This window comes from Leuciscus leuciscus (genome assembly GCF_965113295.1).
Source record: "Leuciscus leuciscus genome assembly, chromosome: 14".
Taxonomy (NCBI): domain Eukaryota; kingdom Metazoa; phylum Chordata; class Actinopteri; order Cypriniformes; family Leuciscidae; genus Leuciscus; species Leuciscus leuciscus.
In genome coordinates, this window is record NC_138738.1 from 17499834 (window position 1) to 17512259 (window position 12426).

At 36.8% G+C, this 12426-nt stretch overlaps 1 long non-coding RNA gene across 1 annotated transcript; it reads left to right on the top strand.

Moving 5' to 3' along the window:
• The first annotated feature begins 11162 nt into the window (after nucleotides 1–11162).
• LOC309474811 lies at nucleotides 11163–11903 on the top strand. The gene is made up of 2 exons (XR_014197430.1): nucleotides 11163–11726; nucleotides 11779–11903. It is a non-coding gene; the product is annotated as an uncharacterized lncRNA (long non-coding RNA).
• Nucleotides 11904–12426: the final 523 nt, after the last annotated feature.

The following is a 12426-nucleotide window of genomic DNA, read 5'->3' on the forward strand; positions in this document are numbered from 1 at the left end:
CACTTCCTTCCTTTCTGTTGCTTTGCATGAATGCAAAACAGCCACAGTAGGCCTGTCATTTGCTGGCAGACTTTTCTTATCTGAGCACTGGAGTTTGGCAATCTGATTGGCGAAGAGTTTGCACCTTCTGTGCTGGATTTAATTGAAGCATTTGGTTTGTTGTAGTCGAGCCTGTCATCTGACTCTTGAACATACTCTTTGAAATACAGCAATTTCTTCAGCTTTAGTGCTCGTGTTGCAATTCCACCACTGACACCTACATAAATGTTACTATTTACAGTATGTACTCTTCATCAAAGTTTAGCACACAGCAATTAAAACATTTGAATGTAAATTTTAATTTGACATTAATGTAAATGATTTAATATGGAGACGAACTATAAAATGATTCATATTCAATATTAAATTATTAATATTTAATTTAAATACAAAGTGTGAGACTTTCACATGGTCCGGGAGCCCCTCCTCCACAGCAAGAACCAACCAGATACTTGTGTTAAAGCCTAGGTGGCACTGATGTGCAGTTAAGACCTATAAAGCTGCAGAGCTCACATTCTGGCTTTACTGGAAGAGTCTTCATCGTACAAGTTATGATGAACAGCAATCCCACTACATCATTTTCAGACTGTTCCCAGCTATATGAGCCATGGTAAGTGAACTTTCACAGTCATTCATTCTATCTAAAACAGCAGTGCACTAATGATGTTGTATCTGGTTTTAATTTGATTTCTGCTGATTAAAAAGAGAATCACAAGACGTATTAGATGCATATGACTGAAACATATTAAGCATTTTGTATCCATTATATCATGTGGCATCTCTGGATTCATACACATTTCAGTATAATGCATCTAAAAAAAAAGAGACAAAATACTGTTAGACAGAGCTTGTTTAAAGGGTGTGGTTAAAATGTATCCATAAAATATACGGCACATTTAACTTTTAATTAAATATTTGTTATGATTTTTTTAAAGATCTATTTAAATATGACTGCCTGTATAAAAGTACAAATGCCAAATTACTAGTCTGTGTGTGAAATGTGAATGGAGGAGACTGAACAATGACATCGGCTTGAAATTTGAAGCTTTTTATAACTTTTTATAATAAAAAAAAACTAGAATGAACAGCTATATGAAAAAAAATTTATTTACCCAATTAATCAAAACCTGATAATCTAGCAGCAGTAGTTACTTATATTTCATAATGTAAGGAGTTTATTAAGGAGACATTATGTAAGGAGTTACAAACTCACTTTATTATAAATAAATGTGATGTACTGTATAAAATTATTGTCACATAAACTATAGTATCCAGAAGTCATTAAACGTTGCATTTTCAGTTGAATTTGGGGAAACCACTTGAAACATATGTTGTGTTGAGCTATTTCAATTACTTTTGTTTGATTTGTTCATTGCAAACAGCTGGAAGTCTGTAAATGTTGTCAATAAACCTGATTTGCAATGGGGCTTGAATATACTGTATAACATATAAATGCAAAACTAAAGAACTTTATTTAAAAAAAACAATAATCTGTCACAATATCTGTTGGCAGCCAAAATTGCACTTGTGCGTTTTTCTATCCCTCTTCTATTTTTTCCCCATCAAATTCACACAGTGACACACAGCTGACCTGCTGTCTTATAGGACACATCTGAGAAAGATCAGTGGATAGTGGGAAAAACATGTTGCAAAGCCTCTGTGATTCCCAGTTACATCCTCATTTATTTCCAAGTCTTTCACTCCCATTGTAATAGCTCTCAGCTGAGAAACCTGGCAATAGGCAGGGTAATCTTCTCTCTCTCTCTCTCTCTCTCTCTCTCTCTCTCTCTCTCTCTCTCACACACACACACACACACACACACACACACACACACACACACACACACACACACACACACACACACACACACACACACACACACACACACACACACACACACACACACACACACACACACACACACACACACCATCAGTACATTGCCTCTAACTCCACATTGTGAAAGAAATCATGAAACAAAAAAACAACAACAAAAATAATAATAACCTTAAGAAATGGGACATAATATTGATGTAAAAGTGAAAATCAAATCACTAAAGAAAATCACTCTCTCAAATTATTTAATTTTGACATAAAATATGCCAAATAAGCATTTTCATTTATGCTACACCAAAAATATTTAGTCTAATAACCTAAAAATGCTTTTTGTGGTAACATTTAAATTGTGTTTAAATCAAATATATTACTTAATAAGGTTGCACCTTATTTTACAGTATACGCACACTTACATGTACTTACAGTGTACGTACCTAAGAAAGTACTGGTTGATATAAGGTAACTACATGGGTTAATGTTAGGTTTAGGGGAAGGTTCAGGGTTAGTAGTTATTACCCAGTATTGTAAAAACTATAATAAGTACAGTATGTGCATGAGGAGCAGGACTATAAAATAAAGTGCAACCCTTAAAAATACAGAATCAACCTATTGAGTTACAGCAATTAAATAAAAAAATGTTAGGGTCAAAAGAGGTAAGAAGCCTGGTATTACTTCATTGGGCTATACACTTACATACTTTTATCAAGATCAGATAGTTAACACGATTGGAGATTATGATGATTATTGAACAAATAGGTCAATACTGTAAGCAAATGAATCATGGTGTAAATAAATAAATAAATCTCATAAGTCTCAATGAACAGTTAACAGTTTCATATATGATGTGTGGGTGATGATAGCAGCATGATCTGAACGTCTGCGAACACTAGCTGCTCGTCTCCTTGGTAACTCCCGAAACAAGGTGCAAGAAAATCAGTCCTGTGAACACAATCACTTGTACACACTTGCTCTGAGCAGGCATTCTCTCTAGAGGGGATTCACCACATGTTTGCACTACAGGCTACATGTTTGATGGCGTGTCTGAGCAGTTATGTGAAGTGATACTAACAGGGCTGCGCTCTTCTGACCCTGAGAGGAGTGTGAGCAAACAACAGATTGCACTTAACCTAACGGCATGTGGCTAGTCAGCCAGAAAAAAAAAAAGAATAGCTATGCCGCTTGAGTGGCGGAAGCAGTGGAGCTTGCAGAACATGAAGCCATGTTCTCACATACATTTAACATGATCTCCCCTCACAAAGGGAATCACATCTCGGCTAACAAGGAACGTTCACAGAACTTTGGCTAACGTTCTGACAAGGTTATCTCAAAGTTATAAGCAAACGGTCCAGTAACGTTATTAGAACGTTAACCCAGGGTTACCTGGTCTTTAATAATGTTCTCAGAATCTTAGCACAAAAACAATATTTATACATTGTTCATGGAAGGTTTTAGTTGGACATTTTACTTGGACATTCGTCTAACTTTAAAAATAAAATAAAAAAATACTACTTGTTTCAGAAAGTTCAGATAACATTCAACAGTAACGTTCCCATAATGTTTGCAAAACACCCTTAAAGGAGCCGTATGTAAGATTGTGGCCAAAACTGGTACTGCAATCACTTTCAAATTACTGTAGAGCGGTGTATCCCCTCCCCCTCCCCCCTGACTCGAGGTTGCCAGATAGGCTGCAGGATCCAGCAGGAACGTAGGCTGCTACGTAGCTGTGGTAACTAGAGCAGAGCTGGCAACCCCGATGCCGAAACACTACTGACTTCGTGATTGGTAGATAGGTGGAGGGCCGGACTACTGTTGTCAGTGATAAAAGTATTTGAAATGAACATGATTTCTTAATGTCTAGACATATCAGGGCCATTTTATGATTAATTGAAATACATTTCTTACATACAGCTCCTTTAACGGTCACATTACCAAAAAACTTTTTAAAACGTTTAAAAAAACTACACATTTTGAACATTCAGAGAACATTCAAGAAATGCTTCCATAACTAAATAGGAATGTTAGATAAACATTCTTAGATCATATATATTTTGTTAGGATGATACAATCACTATGGTGTACATTTTTATTTAAGATGTCACACAGATTGACACTGCTTGTAGATGTTAAAAGCACAAAGGAGAAGGGAGTCAGATTTTAATATGAATTAGTATGAATTAGTATCCGGTTCATCCATCATCTGAGTGTACTCCAACCGTTTGTATTTTAGCACAACAAAATGGGTTCTGTATTAGCCTGTATTACATCATACTTTACAATTTTCAGCACTAATGATGGTATAAGGCGGCCCAGGAGGAGGATAGGCTGTTGTTCTGTAGGGAAATGATGCTGACTGCTGCCACAGTAACCGTCAACAGCTTCATCACAATAGTGTCCATGTCGAACAGTATACTCGCCGAGTAGATGTGATCCGCTGATATGTTTGACAAATATTTCAGTAATTAAATAAGTCAGAGCATAAAATGGATGTTCATGAACAGAAGTAATGTTTGGTGAAGGAGGTATAGCCAGAAAACCAAGGCTGGGCAACATTCAGAATTTAAGAAGTGGAATTTACTGAATTAAAATTCAAAGAGATTTAACAGATAATTACTATTTCCTCCACCCTTATCCATAAATCTGTCAGTCTGTAAGGCATATAAAATCTTTAATTTTCATAAATAAATAAATAAATAGTTTACCCCAGAATTAAAATGTTGTTACAAACCTGCGTGAATTTATTTCTTCTGTGGAACACAAAATAATATATTTTGAAGAAACCTAACAGTTTTGGTTACCATTGACTTCCATTGTAAAGAAAAGAAAAGAAAAAATGAAAAAAAAAAATTATGTTCCACAAAAGAAAGAAAGTCATACAGGTGTGGAACAACATGAGGGTGCGTAAATGATGACAACATTTTTGGGGTGAACAATCCCATTAATTTCAAATCTGAATTTTACCATGCAATTTATATTCAGTTCAAATCCAGGAACTGAACTGGATTTTAAGTATTCTAATAGCAATAGATCCATATCGGATGGAATATTGATAAAACATAAGCATTAATTTATCAGATTTGCAGATACCACAAACACATTACTTTGATGGTGGTCCTCTCTAATTGTTTCTAAATATCTCCCTCTCTCTTTTTTTCTCTCATCTCTTCTACTCTCACCCACCAAATCATTCAGCTCTAAATTTATCTTTGATTACCTCATCAGTGCTATTATAATAGGACAGTTCTGGGAGTCTTGGGGGGTCCCACCTGACCCTGTATGAGTGCTAAGACCTGAGAATTGGATTACAGCTTATCCATATCAGCAGCTGTAGCTTCCTAACAAAGCCTGATGGGCCCCTGGGCATATTTCAAGCAAGACAGAATTCACCAAGGACACTCCTGACTGGAAAAGTGGAATGGCAGAGGAAAACCTGGTGCCGTAATCCTCTTTCCCTTCAACACATCACATGACGCTCCAGCATATTGACTGGCTAACACTGCCGACAGAAGAATAAGAGTTAAGAAATACGGTAGATTTCTAGAAGCGGTAACTAGCCACACAACAAGAGGGTCAGAGTTTATTTCCAGCCTGACAGCGGAGCTTCTCTAAATCAGTGTGATCACAGCTTCACTGACAGGTTGACTAACTCATGCAGTGCCCCTAAATCACACACACTTGCTGGGCTCAGACCTCACTGCATGCTTTTATTTTTAGTGCAGCGAATGAGGGCATTTCAGGCCAAAGCTGCAATATCAAAACAGATTGCACATTATTTAATTCCCTATATAAATGTATAAACTCTAAACTGCAAACATGCTGGATTATAAATCGAAATATTGTAAATGCAAAATCGAGACGTATGTGTGCGTTGTTGTTTTTGTTCTGTGTTTTTGACTGCATAAAGTTTATTGTGATGAAAATGATCCAAAACGTATTGATTATTCTGTGAGTGGATCAGGTCATTCGTTTTAGCCTGAGGTCATGCATCTAATGTGACATCACACACATAGATGATGTAAGGCAACGCAGTGAGCTCAGAGCCAGTATCAGTGGGAGGGCTGCTCATTTGGAACAGATAAAGGTGCTTTGTTTTCTTCACTTCCTCCTCTCTGGTACATGACTAGAACATTGTTCCTGTGTTTTAGTATTTGTTCATTTGAAGGGAAACTGAATTGTCCTTTGTGGATCTGACCTAACAGCCACATTCGAGAGAGGAGAAAGTATATTTACCAAGAAGCAAGGATAAAAACGAATATATCTGAGAAATTAAAATGAATACACGTAATACTCTGAAATGGCTCATTAAAACACTTATGCAGTAATATGAAGGCAAATATCATATTTCAAATAATTCATTTAAACACTTTATTTTATTTTTTAAGAATTTTGAGGGAAAAAATAACACTGTCCCCATAAAAATTTTAAGCAGCACAATTGTTTTCAACATTGATAATAATGAGAAATATTTGACGAGCAGCAAATCAGCTTATTAGAATGATTTCTGAAGGATCATGTGACTGAAAACTGCTAAAAAATCAGCTTAATTACATTTTAAAATATAAAACAGAAAACAGTTATTTAAAATTATAGGCCCAATGACATTTTTTATATTAGAATACATTTTACATTACTTTGTGTATTTGTGTTAAAATAAATACAGTATTGATGAACACAAATCCTATTTTTTTTATGCTTTTGCGTTCTTTAATAAGTTTAGCATTCCCCTGAGAAAGTTTGTGTTCTGAGAGCAAATGCAAAGTTTTGCGGGGGAATGCAAAAGCATTGAAATCCCAACCCATCTCATATTTTTTCATTACCAATACAAAGTTTCTTGTCAGAATGCAAAACAGAAAAAAGAAACAAAAGAAAGAAAGAAATATGATTTTCCCTCCCATCTCATATGTTTCACCGTCACCAAGGCTCTTTTACGATTTTTAGGAATTGTTTTAAGGGGATTATAAACAAATAAAATAAACTGTTTGATCACAATTTAACATTTTACATTACTCCTATATACTGCTTTGAAAATAAGATTAGGTTACATTCAGTGCAGAATAGTGCATTGTGTTTCAAGTCAGACCAGTTTCCCCACAGACTCATAACATCCCCAAATGCATCAATATACTTAGATGACTAACAGCGATCACCAGAAGAGGCTTTCGTAGATGATTTTGATGATATAGTCACAGTAAATGTGTATTGGGACTCACGTGGGTCCATTAGTCCCATGCTTTATGGGAAAACACAGGAACATTGGAGATAACAGAGCTGATGATATCTCCTAAAAAAAAAATCCATCCAGCCAGCTTCCAGTTAATGAATCATAATGGAACATTTAACAGCTCTAAATTGTTATGTGGTTCCCTCACTATTAGAGGTAATTTATGAGGTAAAACAAGCACTTTAGTGGTGTGCAACATCCCAGTTAACAGGGAATGTTCCCATCATTTTCACGAACGTTCATTGAAAGTTTTGTAAATATTAGGATGTCCTAATGTTCTTAAAATAATGTAGTGTTATTAATAGTTATAGGCTATACATTTACATTTAGCTGACGCTTTTATCCAAAGCGACTTACAATTGCTATATATGTCAGAGGTCGCACGCCTCTTAAGCAACTAGGGGTTAAGTGTCTTGCTCAGGGACACATTGGTGTCTCACAGTGGATTCGAACCCGGGTCTCTCACACCAAAGACATGTGTCTTATCCATTGCGCCACCACCACCCCTATACATCTCATAATACATCTCCCTGGCTTATGATTCACATTTTAGTAGTAGTAGCCTAGATTAAACTGTGTAAGAGTCTCTGGTAAGTACAGTCCAAAACATGGAATCCTTAAGAACAAAGGAGCCAGGGACACACTTAACGACTAGCTGAAACATTCTAAGACTGAACTGAACACACTTACAGACTGTTCAGTATACAGACTGTTCACACTTACAGACTGTTCACACTTGTCTGAACCAGAGCATGTGAGCGGAGTGGAGCGGGAGCGAGCGGGGAGCGGGAGCGGGCGGATCTTGGACAGAGCGCAGAGCGGCATTTTTAAAAGGACGGAGCGTCGCCTTATTTCCCGCTCCAATTTCGCTCCAATTTCGCTCAGTTCACACCACGAGTCTGAAGCATGCCCAGTCAAACCTAAACCAGGATCCATCTGTCTTGCACAGTCATCAACAGTAGACTATTTTCAGTCAAAACTCGGCTCAATAATGGAGTTCAAAAAGTAGGCTACTTAAAAAAGGAAAATGAGAAGTCATACAGGTGTAGGCTACTATTAATATAAAACTAACTAAGGGACTGTTCGTTTTTTATTTAAGGGGTCACCGGAGGAGTTTTGAGATCTGTTGTCAAAAAAGACATGACCCTCCCTTTGCCAGCAATACGATGACCCTCCAAAATGATTGTGAAAAAAGACATGACCCTCCCCGATAATTTATTGATTAGCCTACTTCTGTTGCGCTTGGCAAAGATGTTCAGATTGTTTGTTTGTTTTTTTAAACCATAAACTCTTGCTTTCTCATCTTACTAGGGCTGTAACGATAGACCAAACCTACGATTCGGTTCGTATCACGATTTTTGATTTTAGATTTGAAAAAAATCATGTTTTCGGTGCTGATGCGGTGTGACTCGTTCAACATGTGGGTGGCGCTGCCAACAAAGCATCTAAAAGCTGTCACAAACAACCGGCAAAAGTAATTATTATGAATATGTCAAATATAGCAAGGAGACATTTTAATTGTTTATTAATAAACACGTGTTTTCTGTGTCGACTGCAAAGATGAAGTTGACGATGCGTCGCGATCTTCTCAGAACGCGCCAGAGAGAAATGCACATTTCATAAGCAGAAAGCAGTCTGTTTTCCTTCATTTTGAATTGTTCTGTTTAAAAGTAGACATTTCAAGCTTTCTATATATTTCTCAGGTCTGTGAGGCAAGTATACCTTACGCTGAGTTTCGGTTCATTTATGAGACAAGAGTCCAGTTCACTCGCCCGCGCCTCCGTGTCATGATTATCTATTTTCTACTATATTTACTTCTTAGGCTATTTAAATCCAGATAAAACATTGATTAAAATTAAGATACAATTAATAAAAAAACGAAATTCACTTTAAAGAAAGGCTTTGTGCTTTCTGTTTGAGGTCTCTGTGAAATTTTTAAAGTCGCTTTCAGAGCAGTCATGTCCATAATGGAGAACTGTCACGCCCGTAACATTGTTTTTTTTTTTCTTTTTTTTACATAAATGCGACCACGAAAAATGAAATAAAAATAATATGTTATGTTCTGTGGAGGCCGATCTTTATTCATCCGGTGGGTATATATCTTTTGGTTTGCACAGTGTAATTTATAGAATTACTAAAAATATTTTGCCACCTAAAAGTTAAAGATTTTTTGTGTCACGTCACATGTGTATTTCCCTCATATAAAACGCATACGTAGACTGATATTTTTCTAATGTCTTGACTCCTTTCAGACGTTTCAAAATATTGGTATTAAATGCATTTTCTGAGAATTTATATTTCACGTATTGACTGCAAATGTCACGTCCATAACACTGGAATCGCCCAAGTTTAACGAATTTATCCTCAACTAGTTTTTGTGGTGTAGGTCTACGTATTTATGTTAACTTAAATAAATCTAATAGTAATTTAAAGATGTGGTAGCCCTACATCTTACACATCGTGGAAACAAAATAAGAATGGAAACTAAAATATGGTAGTATGCGCCTCAGTCCCAATACTGTAAAACTCGACGTAGGCCTACGTTCACATCACATGTTAATGCAGTGGTAGAGTTACACTCACAGGACACTGTGCACTTATTCGCAATCACAAAAGTTCATTATTTGCTCGTGCTTTAAAGCTTTGCCGGGTAAACATTTCATTGGCATTCTGTTCTGACATGATGCACTTTTTCTAAGCGCGGAACTGAAGTGCGCGCGCACTGTCAAACAGCGCCAAACTGGATTTTTGTTGGGTCAGACCCATCTGATATCGAAGGGGGGCTGATAACGCGAGATCAACATCGATCTAAATGGAAAAAAAATAGCACCAAACAAGCCACTTTGAAATGTTGCTGTTTTCATGAATATAAAAGTTGGGTGACCCTCCCCCTAGACTAAAAAAAATTGGATGACCCTCCCCTCAACAAAGAATAAAAAGACATGACCCTCCCCTATTTTCCTGCGGTGGCCCCTTCCATAAATACCGAACGGTCCCTAACAATGATAATGTGGTACAAGAAAACGAATGTGGAGACATCGTGTCAGTCAGCAAAGATTCATTTTGGAATCTCAAAAGACACATCTCTCGAAAACATGAACGTGACCTACGCGAACACGCAACAAAAGGTCAGCAAATTGAATACGGTAACTTGTAACAAAGTGTAAATTAAATATAGCGTAATATTCAAACAAATTCGTTTTTTCATTCAAGTAGACCTAATGGTTCGTTTTATTTAGCCGAATTTGTGTCGTCCGTAATAATATTTATATTATTAGGCCCATTTATTCGTTTAATTTTACAGCAGTTTGTGTGTATGGAAGCCAATTTTAATTTTAATCGTGCGCGTTGCGCAAAAGTTCACTTATCAAAATTCTGGCCTTATAGTTAATTTACTTTTAAAAAATGTATATGTATATTTTTGTTTATATAATTTAATTTTATTTTATTAGGCCCATTTATTCGTTTAATTTTACAGGACTTTTTGTTTAGGCTATATTCCTTCTTACATAGGCCTGTAATTTGAAATAAAACATTTCAATTTGAAAAATGTTGTTGTTGCTCATTAGTTGTTTAGGAGGTAAGGCTGTGGTCTAAGCTAAAAGTGATATACATGTAGATTTTTTTCCTTTTTCGGAGCGAGCGGGGGGCGATTTGAGTGGAGCGCGAAGCAAACCTCGTTGAGCGCTGAGCGATAATGAGCGGAGCGGCCTGATGTAGCTTAGAGCGGGGGAGCGGAGGGGTGAACAGTTCCATGAGCGATGAGCGGAGATTCTCACCGCTCCACTCCGCTCACATGCTCTGGTCTGAACACAGACTAAATGCAACTGTCTCTGACATGGCGCGTTTGGGCATGATCAGTTGTAAGTGTCAAATTACATTCACAATCGGCCTTACAGTCGTTAAGTGTGTCCCCGGCATAAAAGTCTTTTTCTGTTATTTTTATATTCAAATATATATTCTGTATATTCTAATATTTCATGCATGGTATGGAAATACATATGTTGACTGGAGGTATGACATCACAGCACAGTGGCTCAATGGGTTAGCACTGTCACCTCACAGCAAGAAGAGTCCCGGCTGAGCCAAAAGGCCTTTCTGTGCACGGTTTCCATGTGTCAGTGTGGGTTTCCTTCAGGTACTTCAGTTTCCCCCTCAATTCAAAGACATGCAGCATGCATGGGTAAATTGGTGATAGTAAATCGTCTGTGTCTAAGCCCTGTGATGGACTGGCCTGGGTGTTTCCCCCGTCTGTGGCCCGAGATGATGGGATAGGCTCCAGCAACCTCTCGAGCGGTGGAAAATGGATGGAGGAATAAATGTTCCCAGGGGAATGTTTTGAGGATTTGTGCATAACCAAGAAAAAACTTTCTTTTTGAACGTCCAGAAAACATTCAGAAATAATGTTTACATAACATTTTCAAAATGATAGAATGGGATGTTCCTCTAACATTCACATAAACCAAGAAAAAACTTTCTTATTAAAAAAAAAAATGTTTTAGCACAATATAAGCATCCTTTAGAAATGTAGTAATTCAGCAGTAGACCAAATGTACTGATTTCTCTGCATGCCTTTCATGGTTTACACAATCCTCTGGTGAAGACAACCTCTAAAGGTATAACCCAGTCCCAGTGGGGACTTACAAAAACAACTCACTTCCCAAAATACAAACAAACAGTGAAGAAGAGGCCTTTTGACCCATGCAGCATAACATGTGTTAAATGGTCAATTAAAGTGGGTAGATTAAAAACACCAGGTGAGACTGACAAAACTGCAGTAACTCTATTCTCACAAAAACTCAATAAAGATGTTAGGAATAAAACATTTTTAAAAAACTGTTTCTCTAAGGATATTTGTGGTGAAATTGTGTTTTTTGGAGTATTTGGGTCATCTACAAATTGGATGACTGTTTTCTCTTTTACATAGGCTAGTTTCTCTTTTATATACTTTTATTGAGCAAGAACACATCAAATTGATCAAAAGTGACGGTAAATTATAATGTTACAAAATATTTATATTTCAAATAAATTATGTCTTTAAAACTTTCAATTCATCAAAGAATCCTGAAAAAAAAAAAGTGTCATGGTTTCAACCTAAATATAAGCAGCACAACCATTTTTAACATTGACATGAATAATTAATAAGAATAATGTTTCTTGATCAGCAAATCAACAGTCACGCACTGCTCTGAGACAAGAAGGTTGAGGATCCAAATGCGGTTTATTGAAAGGGTAATCCACAATCGTGGTCGAAAACAGGCAAGAGGTCAGAGCACAGTAAATCAGTCCAATCAAACAAACAAATCCAGACGGTGAGACAGGAACGGGAAAA